At 43.5% G+C, this 16,312-nt stretch overlaps 1 long non-coding RNA gene across 1 annotated transcript; it reads right to left on the minus strand.

Moving 5' to 3' along the window:
* Nucleotides 1-3,191: 3,191 nt before the first annotated feature.
* On the minus strand, nucleotides 3,192-6,889 carry LOC122736634. Its single transcript, XR_006354209.1, has 3 exons — nucleotides 6,759-6,889; nucleotides 5,241-5,333; nucleotides 3,192-3,469 (listed from the first exon to the last, which is right to left on the minus strand). It is a non-coding gene; the product is annotated as an uncharacterized LOC122736634 (long non-coding RNA).
* Nucleotides 6,890-16,312: the final 9,423 nt, after the last annotated feature.

The raw sequence follows: 16,312 nt of genomic DNA on the forward strand, positions 1-16,312 counted from the left end.
CACGTCCCCCGCGCGCCCTGCCCATTGGCTCTGACTGAGGGAAGGGGGCGGGGCGAGGCTTGCAGTGCCCCGCCAGGGTTACCAATTCGTTGGTATCTATCCTGGAGGGTGGGACCAAAAGAAAATGGAGAGAATTATTGGACCAAATGATTGCCCGTCAATCCCCAAGACGGAAACAGCCTGTAGGAATGAAAAAAAGGTCGAACCACGTGATCGTCCATGAGCCACTGAACGGCCATCTTGAGTGTGGTTTTGTGGGTTAACGGTAGCCATCTTGAGAGTGGGTACGTGGCGGCTCAGAGAGCGGGAAGCGTGGTGCCCGTTAGGGCAGCCATCTTGTCTAGGGGCAGGAAGCTCAAAGTTCCCCATCTTGAGTGCTAAGAAAGCAAGGCCTCGTCTCCAAGCTGCGTGGCGGCCATATTATGTGTGGGCAAGGGACTGCCCTGTGGCCATTATCATTGTGGGAAAACAGCCCAAAAAGAAGTCGTTAGGCTCCACCAACCCTGTCCCCATGTTACAAGGTATTAGACAAACTGCTGACTGGCCCTTCAGCCCGATAGTTTGTGAGACACAAGTGAAAAGTTGACTTGTGAAAAAGTTTAAGCCAACCCGAGACATGTATGAGCAATGGTGATGCCAGAGTCAGAGTCCTGGGACAGGAGAGCCCAGGGGACCTCAGAACACGGAATATCATATCGGGGAGGGCCCTTAGAACATGGGATGTCAGGTCTGGGAGGGCCCTTAGAACAGGGAATATCAGAGTTAGGAGGGCCCTTAGAACAGGGAACATCAGAGGTAATGAGATCCTTGGAATAGAAAATGTCAGAGCAGGAAGGAGCTGTAATACTAGCTAATTACATAGGGCTTTAAGTTTGCAAAGCAATTTATATTCACAATAACCCTTTTCCAGTTCCCCTTTAATTCTAGTACCTTCCCTCTTTTGATTATTTCCAATTTATTTTGTATATATCTTGTGTGCGCCTTGGGAGGTATACATAGCATATTGTGGCTCTTGTGGCTCAACCCCCTCCCCGTTAGAATTTGAGCTCCCTGAGAGCATGAACTATCTTTGTAACCCTAGTGCTTAACACAGTGCCCTGACCCATAGCAGGCATTTAATAAACATTTATTGACTGACAGACAACATATTATTACTATCTCCATTTTACAGATAAGGAAACTGAGTCTCAGAGTGGTTAAGTAATTTGCCCATGGTTATACAACTGTCTAAGGAAGGATTTAAACCCAGGGCTTTACCACAGGTCACCAGTCACGCTTCCTCTCTAACAGAACATAGAAAGTCAGAGCTGGGATGAATCTTAGAGACCTTCTAGTCCAAATTTATTTCCTCATTTTATAGAAGAGGAAATTGAGACAGAGAGGATTCACCCAAATCCTACATAGATTCAGTATTAGCCTAATACTAACATCTCTTCTGAGGGCTCCTTATCTTAGGCCTATCTAAGCAGCTCACCAACACCACTAAAACGGAGAACCCTCATCCTGAAGGATTGTTCTTATGGGCTCCAGAAGTTGTCAAAAAACACTGGCAGCCCTCGTTCTCAAACAGGGCACCATCCGTTAGTGGTGTGTGCATGAAAGAAGGGTTTTAATTTTGGCCTCAACTTTGTGGTTGAGGAAGGAGCCGATAATTCCCTAGCATACAAGACACCCAGGCCTTTTGTTCTGCCACTAACTTGGCAGCAAAGTCTTTCCATCCATCTGAGTATCAATGTTTTCACCTATAAAATGAGGGTCTTTGAGTAGATACATTTATTACTTCATTTTAAATATAAACTGAAATGTAACTGCCATTCTGACTCTTAGAGATACTAGGCTTCCCCAGACAGGTGATTTGAAGCAGGTTACCTGATTCTCTTGCTCTTTCAAGTGGAGATAAAAGTGTCGAATTCCCTTTTATAAACTATTTATGCTCAATGATATTGCTGCAGTCCCCAGGGTCTTTTAGTCCATATGTTAACTGTGTATTAGGGGGGAAAATGGCACATCCTACTTTAAGGATGGTCATTCTCCAGTTTCTTTCCCTACCCTATTTGGGTCATGTCCCTTTAGGGATTTCTCTGTTTCCCTTGAAATTCTACAGCCCCCCCCCCCTTTCTACCCTCTCCTTCCAGAATGGCAAAGGTAGCTCTTAATGTGGGCATGTCAGTTACATCTCTGCTCACATTTCTCTCTTGGTATCAAACTATTTCCCTTTCAATAAATGCTGCAAAAAGATGCAAAGGCATTTCAGGGGGAAAATCAAGTTAGTGTGTCGGTTATCTATCAAACACTCAGGCAATAGATTTCCTAGGGGAGAGGTGGAAGAAGAGAGGGAGAGAAGCTCCCAGGACCAGTATTCATGTGTATACCCACCAAGGTTTCTTATCATTCCTACAAATGGGCCCCTTCAGAAGGTTTGTCTACCTGTTCTTCCTCTCAGAGGATCTTTTTCCCTGTTTCTTGCATCCCATACTGACTCAACATCTCAAATGTCAAAGTAAAAGTAGTAATAGTATTATTTTGGTACCTTGGCTGTTTGGATGCAGAAGACAAGAGAACTTCATTTATCTGAAATGGGAGGCCCCCCTAAAGTAATAAGAATGCTTGCCTGACCATCCTGTCTCTCTGGAAGGCCCTGACCCTAGACCCCATACAAGAATTGCCTTCATATGGAATGGGAAAGGAAGGAAGGAGGGAGAACTAGCTCTGGAGCATGTGGCCATAGGGACCACCTCCATCTTGAACCCTTCCTTGACAACGCCCCTTGACCCTGATCAGGATCAGAAATTATTTTTCCTTCCCCTGACCCAGGGCAGTATGTTGTTCTTGTTCATTTGTCCTTTTCTATTTTGGATTTGTGTTATTTGTGTAGATTGTGTGGATTTTAGTTATTTAGTTATTAGTTATGTGTTTTGGGGAACCCAGGTCGTACCAAACTGGGAAAAACTTTGAGGATGGTACAAGGCAACAAGCCTAGTTAGTGATTATTGTCAGGAGATGTTATGGTGTATTAGAGAGAAGAAGGCTGTCAGAAGCCTGCATTCGAATGTTCGGTCAGAGATTCTCTAGCTGTTTGACTCTTGGGTAAGCTCCATAACCTCTCTGATTCTCAGCATCCTTATTTGTAAAATAGAAATGGGGGCCACTAGGATCTCTGAGGGTCATATATTATCCCAGAAAACCACACATGTTTATATCTGTCTTTTTTCACACATCGACACATTAAAATCAGGTAGGAATCACTTTGTGATGTAGTTCTGGCAGCACTGTGTGGGGTTGGATGTCTCCAGCCCAGGACACTGGGCATTTAAGCGATCTCTCAGCTTCTACAACATGCTGCCTCTTCAGGACGCTGTATAACTGTGAGCTATCATTGTCCAAGGACTGGCCCCAGTTAAAAGAGACTCTTCTGTAGCAGGTTAGTCACCAGGCTACACAAGCCGCTGCTTTTTAAAGCAAGGCAAGGCTGTAAAGGAAGAACCTTCAGTCAGTGAAATCACAATTACAAACAGTAATTACTGACACTGATAGACTTTAAAAGATAGCTTCCTACCCATACAATGGCTCTCCTCATTGAGATGACTGGGAAGGATGCTTAGGAAGGAGTAGTCTGGTCAACTCATTTCCCATATCATTAAATTTCCTTCAGGGAGAAAAGAAAATTCCCAGGACTTTTGACCCAATGACTTCTCTCTGAAGGTGGTTCAATGCAACAAACATTTATGAAACTTTTACTAAGCATTTATGAAACCCTACTATGTAGCAAACACAGTGCTAAATGGTGAAGATTCAAAGACTAAAAGAAAATAGGCCCTGTCTTCAAGGAGCCCACTTTCACCTGGAAAATACTGTCTACTTTAAGGTAGGAACAATTTCCTTTTTTGTCTTCCTATCCCTAGCACTTATCACAGAGCCTGGAACATAGTAGGGCTCACTAAATATCTGTTGATTGACTGACTGACAAGATGATATAACAAGTTCACAAGAAAAAGAAAATGTAAATTTCAAGAGGGTATTGGGAACTGTTCAGGGAATGTGTCACTAAAGGCCTATTGTAGGAAGTAGGCACCTGAGCCCTGGCTTTGAAGAAGCCTTGGAAATCAATGAGGCAGAGGTGAGGAAGGAGGGGTTACCCTGACAGGAGGCAGAATGTGGTACACAGAGAACAGTTTGACTGAAATGGAGACAGTCAAGAAACATGACACAACACTGGAAAGGTAGATGGGAGCCATCTTGTGAGGGCTCTAGATGCCTGCCTGAGGAGTTGGTAGGAAGGCAACAGGGCTCAATGGATAGCGAATGGCCTCAGGAGGCAAAGGACCCAGGTTTGAACCCTTGCTCTGTCACTTACTTTTTTTTTTAAGTAATAAACATTTTTATTTATAGTTTTGAGTTCCAGTTTTTATCCCTCCTTCCCTCCCTCCCTCCACTCCCCCCTCCAGGAGGCAGTAAGCAATCAGATATGGGTTATATATGTATGATTATGTCATTTACTATTTGTACACCTTTGGGTAAGTCATTGATTTCATCTCTCTAGGTGTCAGTTTCCTCATCTGTAAAATAGGAGAGGGAGGAAAAGATGACCTCAAAAGTCCCTTCCAGCTCCAAGTCAGTGAATCTCTCTGACTCTAGAGACAAAAGTGACTTTGAGTGATGGTCTTAAAGAGAAGAAAATGATAGAATTGAGTTCATTTAAAAATAAACCTTTATTAGGAAAGATTTTGTGGACCTGGACTCAGACTTCACAATTTGACTAGATGCTGGAGATGAAAGAAAGGGTGATTCTGAAACTAGAAACCTTAATTACTGGGAAGTTTGGAAGAGAGTTAGAGAAAGCTAAATGGGACTAAAGATTAGGCTCCATTGAGACTGATTCTTGTCTAACTCTGTGAACTGATGGGATCAAACCACACCTAAATACCCGACTTCATCAAGGGTTTTTTGCATTCTTCTTCCTGATGTCTATCATCTGAAGAGTTCATTTTAATTTAGACCACCCTTAAATCATGTCAATCAATTAAATTGAATGATACTAATTAGGTTTTTTGTGTTTGTTTTGGTTTTGTGGGGCATTGAGGGTTAAGTGACTTGCCCAGGGTCACACAGCTAGTAAGTGTCAAGTGTCTGAGGCCACATTTGAACTCAGGTCCTCCTGAATCCAGGGTCAGTGCTTTAGCCACTGTGCCACCTAGCTGTTCCCTTAACCAATTAGTTTTTATCACTATATAATGACCCACCTCAAAAGAGGAGAAAACCCTTGGCCATGCCAGGCTTGGGGCTTAGTTCTTGGCTCTTCCACAATCTCTTGGTGTAAGCTCTGGTCTGAAGGTCTGAAACCATGAGAAGTTAGGGAGACATGTGGTCAACCCTTTACTGATATATAAATAAAATATGCTTACTGAAAAAAAAAAAAAGAATAGGCTCCATTGACAGCCAGGAAGAGGTGTCAATCAACTGCCCCAATGTCACCCTCCTGGGGTTGCCTCAAGTCTATACTCCTATCTCCCCCTTTTGGAATGTAAACTCTGTGAAGGCAAGGGCTTTTTTTTTTTAGATTTTTATGTCAACAAGCATTCAATTAAACATCTACTGGAAAGAAAGAGGAAAAGCAGCCCCTATTCTCCAGCATTTCAGTCTACTGTTTTTGCATCACCCAGAAGTTATTCTCTATCCTCCCAGAGCCATCCATTATAACAAATCATTCTTTAAAAAAAAAGAAGGAAGAATAGGGGGAAAAAATTCAGCAAAACCTATCAATACACTCCAAAAACTTATACAATGTTATACACAATGTTTTATATTTCCATGGATCTGGACTTCTGCAAAGGACTAGAATGGTGTATGATGGGGGATGGCAGAGGGGAGTCTTCTATATCTTCATTTAACCCAATTTCTTTTTGTTTGGTCTTTGTATCCTTGGCACTTAGCACAGTGCCTGACAAATAGCAATTAGTTAATAAATGCTTTTTTAAAAAAATCATTTATGTTGAGTTTGAGATTCCAGTGGGACTTTGCCCCACAGAGCAAATCAGGCGCCAAGTCCTGTCCTTTCTACCTTTGAAAAATCTCCCCTCTGAGGCCACCCCTCTCTAGTGCAGGCTGCACTACTGTCATGGCCCGCTGGTGGGTGGGTCTGCCAGCCTCATATCTTTGCATTGAGCTGCCAAAGTGTTTTCCTAAAACCCGGGTCCAATCATGTCACCTCCTCCTCGATGAACTCCAGTGACTCCCCATCACCTCTGAGACCAAACAAAATCTTCTGTCTGAAGAGCTTTCATAACCTAGGCCCCTCTTCCCTTACACCTCACCCCACTCCACGGACTACAGTATTCTCAAATCCTGCTCCTTTGGCTCTCCAGTAGTCCCTAGTGCACAAGGAACTCTCAGGCTCTATGCCTTCCTCTAGGAGGTTTCCCAAACCCGGAATGCTCTCCCGCCTACCCTGCCTCCAGGCTTTCCCAGCTGCCTCGGTACCCCACCTTCTGCTAGAAGCTTGTCTCAGTTAGATTACCTCCTATTTACATTGAATATGAATCTTGCAGGGAGCTCCAGGAAGGGGGAAGGGACCGAGTTTTTACCTTTCTTTTTATCCTCATGCCTAAGCACTCTGGCTGGGTCACAGTAAGAGATCAATAAATAATCCTTGACCAAAAGACCAAATTTTTTTATTCCCGGTTCTGACACTTTCTTCATTCCTTTCTTCCATCAGTACCTCCTCTCTACCCTCAGTACTTAGGACCCCAGGGCCTGCTTACTCTCCATTCCAAATCCTAAAGACGTGCAGGAATACACCCGTAGAATCAGTCTCAGGGAGATCCACAGCTCTTCCATCCCGAAGAAAAAATAAGTGAGTTGCTGAGTCTCACTGGCAAAACTGAACTCTGCCTTCTCCAGCACAGGAAATGAGTCAGCAGGGAGAAGCAGTGGAGACAGAAACATGCTGAAGTCATGGGCGGAGATAATACTCCCTAGGCCATCGGGCAATAGCAGGGCTAAACTAGCCTTTCTTGGGCCTCTTCTGAAATCCAGCCGCGTTGGGAGACCCTCTTTTGGAATGCGTGTGTCAGTGGACAGGAGAAGTAGGCCTTTATGATATGTAGCTGTTCCAGGGAAAATAATTTAACCCAGACGCTAGGCTAGCCAATGAGCTGTTACTCTGAAGTTTCCTGTGCTTTTTTGCCTCTTTCCAGCCCCAATTCAACTCCCACCTTCCCCAGGAAACCTGGGAGGCCCAGCCCAGTGAAATGAAAACAGCCCCCCAACCGGGCCCCAGGAGCCCTAGATCCTCCAAGAAGCCTCTTGGTATGGTGCCTTAGATTTCTGTCTCTATAAGTAAAAAGGTTGGGTCTTCCCAGCTATGAAATTGTAAAATTCTCTGACCACTCTAGCATACAGGAAGCATTCCCACTGAACTATTTTTGGGCTTAATATTTGCACCATGAGCCAGCACACAGTGGACAATTGTCTTATTTCTTAGTTATTTTTACTTGCGCGTATGTCTGGCTTGTTGACTTATAGATGCCCAGTATGTGTGTGTGTGTGGGGGGGTACTGCTTCTCATCCCCCATATTGCCTAGCACAGTTAGACAGTCTGCCCTTGAATTATAGGATGTCAGAGGGCGCCAGGGAACAGAGAGATAATCTGGTCCAACTCCCTCATTTTACGGAGGACCAATCAGAGAAAGAAGACAAGTTGCCCAAGGTCACACACTGAAAGTTAGTGGGGGAGCTAAGATTAGCCCTCAGGTCTCTCCACTCTCTTCTCAGGTGGGGGGGGGGGGCCTTCTATCACTATATTGTTGATCATTTCTTTTCTACTTCTTTTCTCAGCAGTGCCAAAGGCTCTTATTCTCTAATGTTAAAAAGAAAAGAAACGAAAAAACCCAACTATTCTGAAAGACAATTTGGAATTACTCTGGAAAAACCAGGCCCAGGAGGTGAAGGCCAGAGGGAAAGATCCTTTAATTTATTTGTTTTGTTTTGTTTTGTTTTGTTTTGTTTTTAGTGAGGCAATTGGGGTTAAGTGACTTGCCCAGGGTCACACAGCTAGTAAGTGTTAAGTGTCTGAGGCCAGATTTGAACTCAGGTACTCCTGACTCCAGGGCCGGTGCTCTATCCACTGCGCCACCTAGCTGCCCCAAGATCCTTTAATTTATGACAGCATTTTTTGGTTGTAGCTAAAAGCCTGGAAACAAAAAGGATGCCCATCATTTGGGGAATGGCAGAATACAGTGTGGCTTACCAATGGAATGGAATACAATTTTGCTGTAAGAAACTAAGTCTAAGAAAATGTGCCTACCTACCTCCCTTTTTATAGAATGAATTAAATACTATTCAGAAAGTCTTTCTCATGTGCTAAGCACTGTGCACAGCCCTGCGAATATAAATACACAAAGTGAGACTCTCCAAGGAACTTACATTTACATAGGGAGGAACAAACATATAGAACTATGGTTGTGGAATATTGAAGATCTTGATATTTTGATGAACTGCTTTTTTTTTTCTTTTTCCCTCCCAATCTTTCTTTTTTCCTTTGTTACAACATAACAGCAGTCAAGCCTCTCTGATGAAGTTCTGGATTGGCTGCCCTCTCCCCACAACATATCCCTGATATGAGCGATTAAAAGGAAACCAATGGACTATGTCATCCCAAAGCACCAAGGTCATTAGCTAAGAGCACATGTCACTGGCCAGGACCCAGGTCTATTCCTATACCCCAGAGTATGGGCTTGGTTACACAAGGGATGTCTATCTAGGGAAAGGTAGCAATGATGTAAAAACAAAAGGTAGTAATAATTTTTTTTTAATTTTATTTATTTATTTAGTTAGTTATTTGCAGGTCAATGAAGGTTAAGTGACTTGCCCAGGGTCACACAGCTAGTAAGTGTCAAATGTCTGAGGCTGGATTTGAACTCAGGTCCTCCTGAATCCAGGGCCAGTTGCCTTATCCACTGTGCCACCTAGCTGCCCCTCTAATAATTTTTTAAAATAAATTTTATTCCTATCTCCCCTACCCCTCCCAGAGAGTCATCCCTTATATAGAAAAAAAAATGGGGGGGGCGGATTTCAGCACAACTAACCAACAGATCTGAAAAAGTCTCACATGTGTAGTGTCCACACTCATAGTCCTCAACTCTGGCAAAGAAGTGGAAGGCGATACCTTTTCTTTTTTCTTTCTTTTCTTTCTTTCTTTCTTTTTTGCAGGGCAATGAGGGTTAAGTGACTTGCCTAGGGTCACACAGCTAATAAGTGTCAAGTGTCTGAGGCTGGATTTGAACTCAGGGCCTCCTGAATCCAGGATCACTGCTTTATCCACTGCGCCAACTAGCTGCCCAGGAGGTACCTTTTCATATCTCTTCTGTGGGACCAAGCTTGGCATTTTAATTTTTAATTGTTCAGTTTCTATTGTTAATTATTTTCATTATTATTGTACTTTCCATTTCCATTGCTATAATCCTTATGTATATTGTTTTTCTAATAAGAAAATCTAATATTATGTAGGTATTTAAGTTACACAAAGTGCTTTATAGATGTTAACTCAATTGATCCTCACATTTTACTTTTGGGGGAAGAAAGGCAAATGAAACTGAAAACAATGACTTGTTCAGTGCCCTACAGCTAAGGAAGATTTGAATCCAGGTCTTTCAGATTCCCAAACCAACTTTTAAGTCTTCTCAACCATCACTGACTCCTAAGCTATCAATTACTGCTCTGACAAAATCAGACATGGAAAGACTTCTCTATTCCTCTCCACCCAGACTCCCTAAGGCTCACTCTCTTGACCTTTGAAAACTCAGAAGACTAGAGCCTCCCGATTAATCTCCTTTACCTACAATGAAAAAACAAAGTCTGAGCCAGACAGATAACAACCAAGGCCTTTATTGAAGTGGCCCTAGCCTCCCAAGAGAGAGAGGGCCTACCTTCAGGAGCTTTCTGAAATCAGCAAACACTACAAATCATGGCTTGGTTTATGGTGTATGGTTGTTTTTTTAATTGCGGGTTAATAATGCAGATTCAGGGGTAGCTAGATGGCGCAGTGGTTAAAGCACAGCCCTGGATTCAGGAGTACCTGAGTTCAAATCCGGCCTCAGACACTTGACACTTACTAGCTGTGTGACCCTGGGCAAGTCACTTAACCCCCATTGCCTGCCCCCAAAAATTAAATAAATAAAATAATGCAGATTCAACTGAAAAGTATATTCTGGATAAATTTTTTTCAGACTCTGTTAAACATTTCCTAACATACCCCTACCCCAAGACCTCTCCCCTTAAAGCATTTTCCTCATTCTGCATATGTAAAAAGTTCATAAATTATCCCAAGTTTCTTTAAGTTCCACATATTCATTGTTTTTTTATGGAGCAATTATATTCATGTGCCACAATCATTCCCTAGTTTATGGTCATTTATTCTGTTTCCAAATCTCTGAAGACATGAAAAGTCCTATTATAAATATTTTTGTGTGTATAGGGCCAGTTTTTGAATACTGAACTCCCTGGGTAGCTAGGTGGCACAGTGGATAGAGTGCCTGACCTGGAGTCAGGAAAACTTGAGTTCAAATCCAGCCTTGCATACTTACTAGCGGTATGACCCAGGACAAGTCACTTAACCCTGTGTGCCTCAGTTCCCTCACCTGTAAAATGAGCTGGAGGAGGAAATGGCAAACCACTCTAGCATCTTTGCCAAGAAAACTCCAAATGGGGTGACAAAGAGTCAGGCATGACTGAACAGCAATAACAACTCCTTGAAGCATATGCCTGGCAGTAATACCTTTGGATCATAAGATATGGAGAGGTTAGCTACTTTCTTTTCAGAATTCTTAGTTGTTTTCCAGCATGTTTGGACCAATTCATAGCCATCCAGCCTTCCCACCCAGGCCTTGTCAACATTGGCCTGCTGCTGCTCACCTGCTTCTCCCCATGTGAACTAGCACTGTCCACAATGGATCTCCATACATGATCTGAGACTTCCTGAATGCAAGCCAGAAATCACAGGGGAAAATAGTCCATTCATCTTTGGAGCTCCTGCCCTTGGGCCTTATCCAGTTGATTGGTGACAGCACCTGGGCCAACTACTCCCCATCATCATATCTAAAGACTAACCCTAGACACCAGACAGCACTTCAGCTACACATTCTATCTACCTAGCCAGCCGGCCATCTACCCTGGCCGTGTCATCATCTGTTGGCTGCTATCCCTCTAAAGTTCTAAGCACAAAGGTTTCTACCATATCTAATACCCTGTGTTCAAAGGGCCTTCCAAAAGCAACATTCTATGTTCTAAGGACCCTTCAGCTCTAACAGACATTTTTAAGGTCTCTTCTTATCCTGAGCTCTAGTTCCAAACTGCTGTCTGTTGGATTTCTCTAATTGTATATTCTTTAGGCAAATACACACACACACACACACACTTTGACATGTCCAAACCAGAACTCATTATTAGAAAATCAGCCGTACTCCAAAATTCTCTATTTAGGTAGAAGACATGTTTTTGGTTCCAAGTTCACAGCTGTGGCATCATTCTCATCTCCTCCTCCTTTCAATCTGCATATTTTTTTTTCAGGGCAATGAGGGTTAAGTAACTTCCCCAGGGTCACACAGCTAATAAGTGTTAAGTGTCTGAGATCGGATTTGAACTCAGGTCCTCCAGAATCCAAGGCCAGTACTTTATCCACTGCATCACCTAGCTGCCCCCACAATCTGCATATCTAAAGACCTGTTATATCTTGTTCTACCTTCAAAACATATCTCTAATCTGTCCCCTTCTCTCTACTCACATAGCCACTACCTCAGTTCAGGTCCTATTCCCTGGACTCTGAGACTCATATCTTTGTTGTTCAAAAAAACCCAAAAACCCCATTTGGGGGGTTTCTTTGGCAAAGATGCTGGAGTCATTTGCTTTTTCCTTCTCCAGCTCATTTTACAGAAGAGGAAACTAAGGCAGACTGGGTTAAATGACTTGCCCTGGGTCTGAGGCAGATTTTGTACTCAAGGAGAGCAAGGAGGCTTCCTGATTCCTAAGCCGAATGCTCCATCCACACTGCACCACCTGGCTGATCCTAATAACTGGTACCTACAAAATGGATTAAGGTTTGTGAAGTACCATACATACTCACAACAACCCTGGGAAAGAGGTGCTATTTGTTCTCATTTTACAAATGAAGAAACTGAAGCTGAGAGAAATCAAGTGACTCACCCTAGATCACACAGCTAATAAGTTTCTGAGGCAAGACCTTCCTAATTCTAAGTCATGTAAAATATTGCACCAGCTTCCTAGTCAGAGTACTTGATTCTTGTCTCTCTCTTCTCCTAAGACACAGCTTCCTCCCACCACCACCACCGCCCTTTCCTGGCTCCCTAGGGCCTACAAGATAAAGTGCAAACTCCTCTGGTATTTACAACTGTTCTGGCATTCACCTCTAGGCTGCCTGCACATTATTGTCCTTCACTCTCTCATTCCAGCCAGAGTGCTCTACTTCCTGCCCCCTGAACAGGACACTGTACACTCTACTGCAGTACCCTAAAACAATCTCTCTGATGGATTTCTTCTGGTCTTCCAATCCCGAGCTTCTTTCAAGACTGAGTTTACATGCCACCTCCTAAGGAAAGTCATTCCCCTTTGTCTGTTGTTCCTGTTTCCTGCCTACCCAGATTATCCTGCATATCCTTCCCTGTTTATATGCTGCATCCCCCTCAATGGTCTATAAGCTCCCTGCGGGCAGAAATACTTTCCTTTTTGTCTTTGTATTGTATATTCAGCCTCCAACACACTGAAAGCTTTTAATCAGTTCTCCATCTGCCACATCAGACATTCTATGTTGTAAGGTTCCTCCCTGACATAGTATATGGTCCCCATTCCAAGCCCCAGGACACATTCTTAACCTTTGTTGTGTCCTGGACCCCCTTTGGTAAAGCCTCTGAACCTCTTCTCAGAGGACTGCTTTTAAATTTGTCACAAAGGAAACCAATTATATGGAAATAGTTATCGAGATATAAAAACACAACCAAGTTCAAGGACCTCCATTAAGAATCCCTGATCTTGGTTCTAGGTCCTATCCCCTTGTTATATTTCTTTTATTTATCTTTTTTTTTGAGGCAATCAGGATTAAGTGACTTGCCCAGGGTCAAACAGCTAGTAAATGTATGAGGTCAAATTTGAACTCAGGATCTCCTGACTATCCACTGTGCCACCCACCTAGCTACCCTTGCTATATTTTTTCTTTTGGAAATCTCATTCAGTTTCTACAGCTTCAACTTGGTTCACAAGATCCTAGCTCCTCCTGAGCAGGAAACATTCTCAAAGTCCATCTTCTCAGGGTTTAGGTCCTAAGGCATCTTACATTTCCAACATTTTATTTTCCAGCTTCCAGCTCTAGTTTTCTATATTCAAAGGTCCATTCCAATTCTTTGGGCCAGTAGGTGGTACAGTGGACCTGAAGATGGGAGGACCTGAGTTCAAATACATCTGTAGACATTTACTGACTGGGCAAGTCAGTTAACTTTTGTCAGCCTCAATTTCTCAACTGCAAAATGGAGATAATAATGGTTAAGAGGTCAATTGAGATAGTATTTTTTAAAGCACTCAGGACAATGCCTGGTCACAGGCTAGGAGCTTTAATAAATGTTGGTTCCAAATAAAATAAAATAATAAAAAGAAAATTTAAATAAAAAAAAATGCTGGTTCCCAGGACCAAAATGATCCCTCTTTTGAAATTCGGATTTTAGCAGGGCATAAACCTTCAAGTTCAATTTGACTTGCTTAGCTCATTACTGAAGAGGCAGGGGATGATGGCCACTACATTCCCAGAGTAAGTAGGGATCAATGGGTAATAAATAACTGTTAGTTGATCACAGTCCCCTGGCTGTTGCCTGTCAGACGGCCTGAGGGGAGTAATTCCAGAGGAGAAAGAGAAGCCATTTGGTCTCTCCTTACTTTGGTTACCTCCAAAAGAACGTACAAATCTGCATTGTAGGTCCAAAGGAAAAATTGGACAGATGCACCTCACAGGGGCTCCCAGCTCCCAGAGTGGCCCAGCTCCTCAGGCTCCCCAAGTCTGTCCATCCTTTTTTTTTTAAAGTAATAAACATTTTTATTTATAGTTTGGGGTTCTGTCCATCCTTTTTACACACAATGGACAAAAAACGGGAAAAGACCACCAGGAAGCTATGGGGGGAGGGAGGAGGAAGGGGAGAACAGGGGCTAGATCACCATCCTGGGAGGTAATGTGAGAGAGAAGACAAATACAAGTTAACGAGGAAACATCCACCTATGCTTTCATATCAGCTTTCAAACCCACTCCAGCTGCCCATAAATCCATCAAGAATTCATCGGGTCATCCAGCCCTGATTCAAAAATCTCTCTATAACTCTTTCTGCCAGGTGGGTAAATAGTATTCACCCGAAACGTGAGTAGAACAGTAGAGGTCTGTACGCGGCCCCCCACCCCCCCCCTCAATAAACAGTAGGTCCCTAGATGCTCCAAATATATTCATCCCCAATTCACCGATAATATTCCCCTTAATAACGCGTCAAATGCTGTTTCCTTTCCTTTCTCAGCCTGTCTTCTTTTGAGAAAAGATGTCTCTGTTAGGACTTGCAGAAGGGAACATAAATTCATCTCGAGGGTCAGTGCCCAAGGGGCATTGCTGCTTAGAAAGCTCAGTGGGAGGAGGGAAGCGCCTCAAATGCCCTGCCCTGCCCCGCCCCAGCCCCCGCCCCTGCCCCGGCCCCAGCCCCCTCCGAGTCCTCCGGGGAGCCTGCCGGAGGTTTCCCAGCGATGTGGTTACGGAGTCCTCCCAGCTCAAGGTCCTTTTGGCATTCAGAGCTATGCAGAGCTTTGTAAATAAACCTTTGCTTGAAGCTCCAAACAAAGCCGGTGCCCAAGGATTGGAGAATGGCTGAACAAACTGTGGTCCGACGAATGTAAGGGGATATTATTGGGCTGGAAGAAGCAACAAAAAGGGAGAGTGCAGAGAAACATGGGGAAAGGCATGTGTGAATCGAGACCGAGTAAACTGCAGAACAAAGTAGCCGGGCGGTGATGTGACAGGACACCAAAAGGCAGGCTTCCAGACTTGACTCTGATGAATCTTGTAATGAGAGTTCCCCAAACAACCCACTGGGAGCTGAGCTTTTGTTTTGGACTTGAAGTATTTATCAGCCCACCTCGCTTGGGGGAGGAGGGAGGATGTGCTTTTGGGAACCTTGCCCAGGGCACTCCAGGTAGCTCTGGATGAGGATTCAGGGACTGGGGTGGGGGAACCCCTAAAATGAACTGCTTGGCTTGCTTTTTTTTTTTTGGCAGTGCTCTAATTTTTTAATGAGATAACGTAATTAAATTGCTCTGCTGATTCTAAAGTGGGTATAAATGCTATTTGACTCCTGGGTGGGGAATGGTTACGGGTTGGGAGGGAGGGAGAAAGAGAATTATTTTATTGACAATGCAGTGCAGCATGGGGGGAAATCTCTACACCATTGAAACTCATTTGTACTTGGTTATGCGTATTATTATAAATAAAAGAACAAATTCAGGCAAAAAAAATAGCATGGGGCTGACCATGCACCTCTCCCCACCCCCGACTCAATAAACTTTAGGTGTTTCTTATTACCTCCAAGATCTACTGTTATTTCAAGTTCTTCCTACCTTTCTAGTCTTCCTTCACTCTCCTCTCCTCCGTGAGCTGCTACACTAGCCTATTTGCTAATCCTCCAACATTCTTGCTAATCCTCCAGGTCCCAGCTTCATTACTTTGCTCAGGCTGTCCCCCATGCCTGGAATGCTCTCTCCCTCCTCACCTCCGCCCTCCCGGATTCCTACAAGGCTCAGCTCAAATTCCTACTTCCAGCAGGAGGCCTTTCCAGGTTGGACCCCTCCCCTCCTCCCTGCACCTTCTGGAAGTTGACTCTCTTTGGTATTGCTCCTTGAAGGGAGGGACAGTGTTTTTGCATTTCTTTGTATCCGGGATTCTTTAACTTGACCTCTAGTCTGCGGAGGAGAATCCCTTTTCATTCACCTATCATGGTTTTAGAGCTAAAAAGGGATCTCAAAGGACATCTAATCCAATCTGAATCTCAAGGATGTTAAGCAATTTTACACACCATCTCAGAGGGAATTGAAGCAAGAAGTAGGATTTGAATCCAGATCCTTTGGTGGTAGAGTATATTGAGTACTGGAATTCAAGTCCTGTCTCAGACTCTAGATGTGGGAAATAAATTAACTTGATTTAATCACTTAACTCTGCCTCAATTTCCTCACCTGTAATGGGGATAATAGCAAATTCTTACTATGTGCTAAATACTCATGATACAAAGAA

Source organism: Dromiciops gliroides, chromosome 1 (assembly GCF_019393635.1).
Source record: "Dromiciops gliroides isolate mDroGli1 chromosome 1, mDroGli1.pri, whole genome shotgun sequence".
NCBI classification, from domain to species: Eukaryota; Metazoa; Chordata; class Mammalia; order Microbiotheria; family Microbiotheriidae; genus Dromiciops; species Dromiciops gliroides.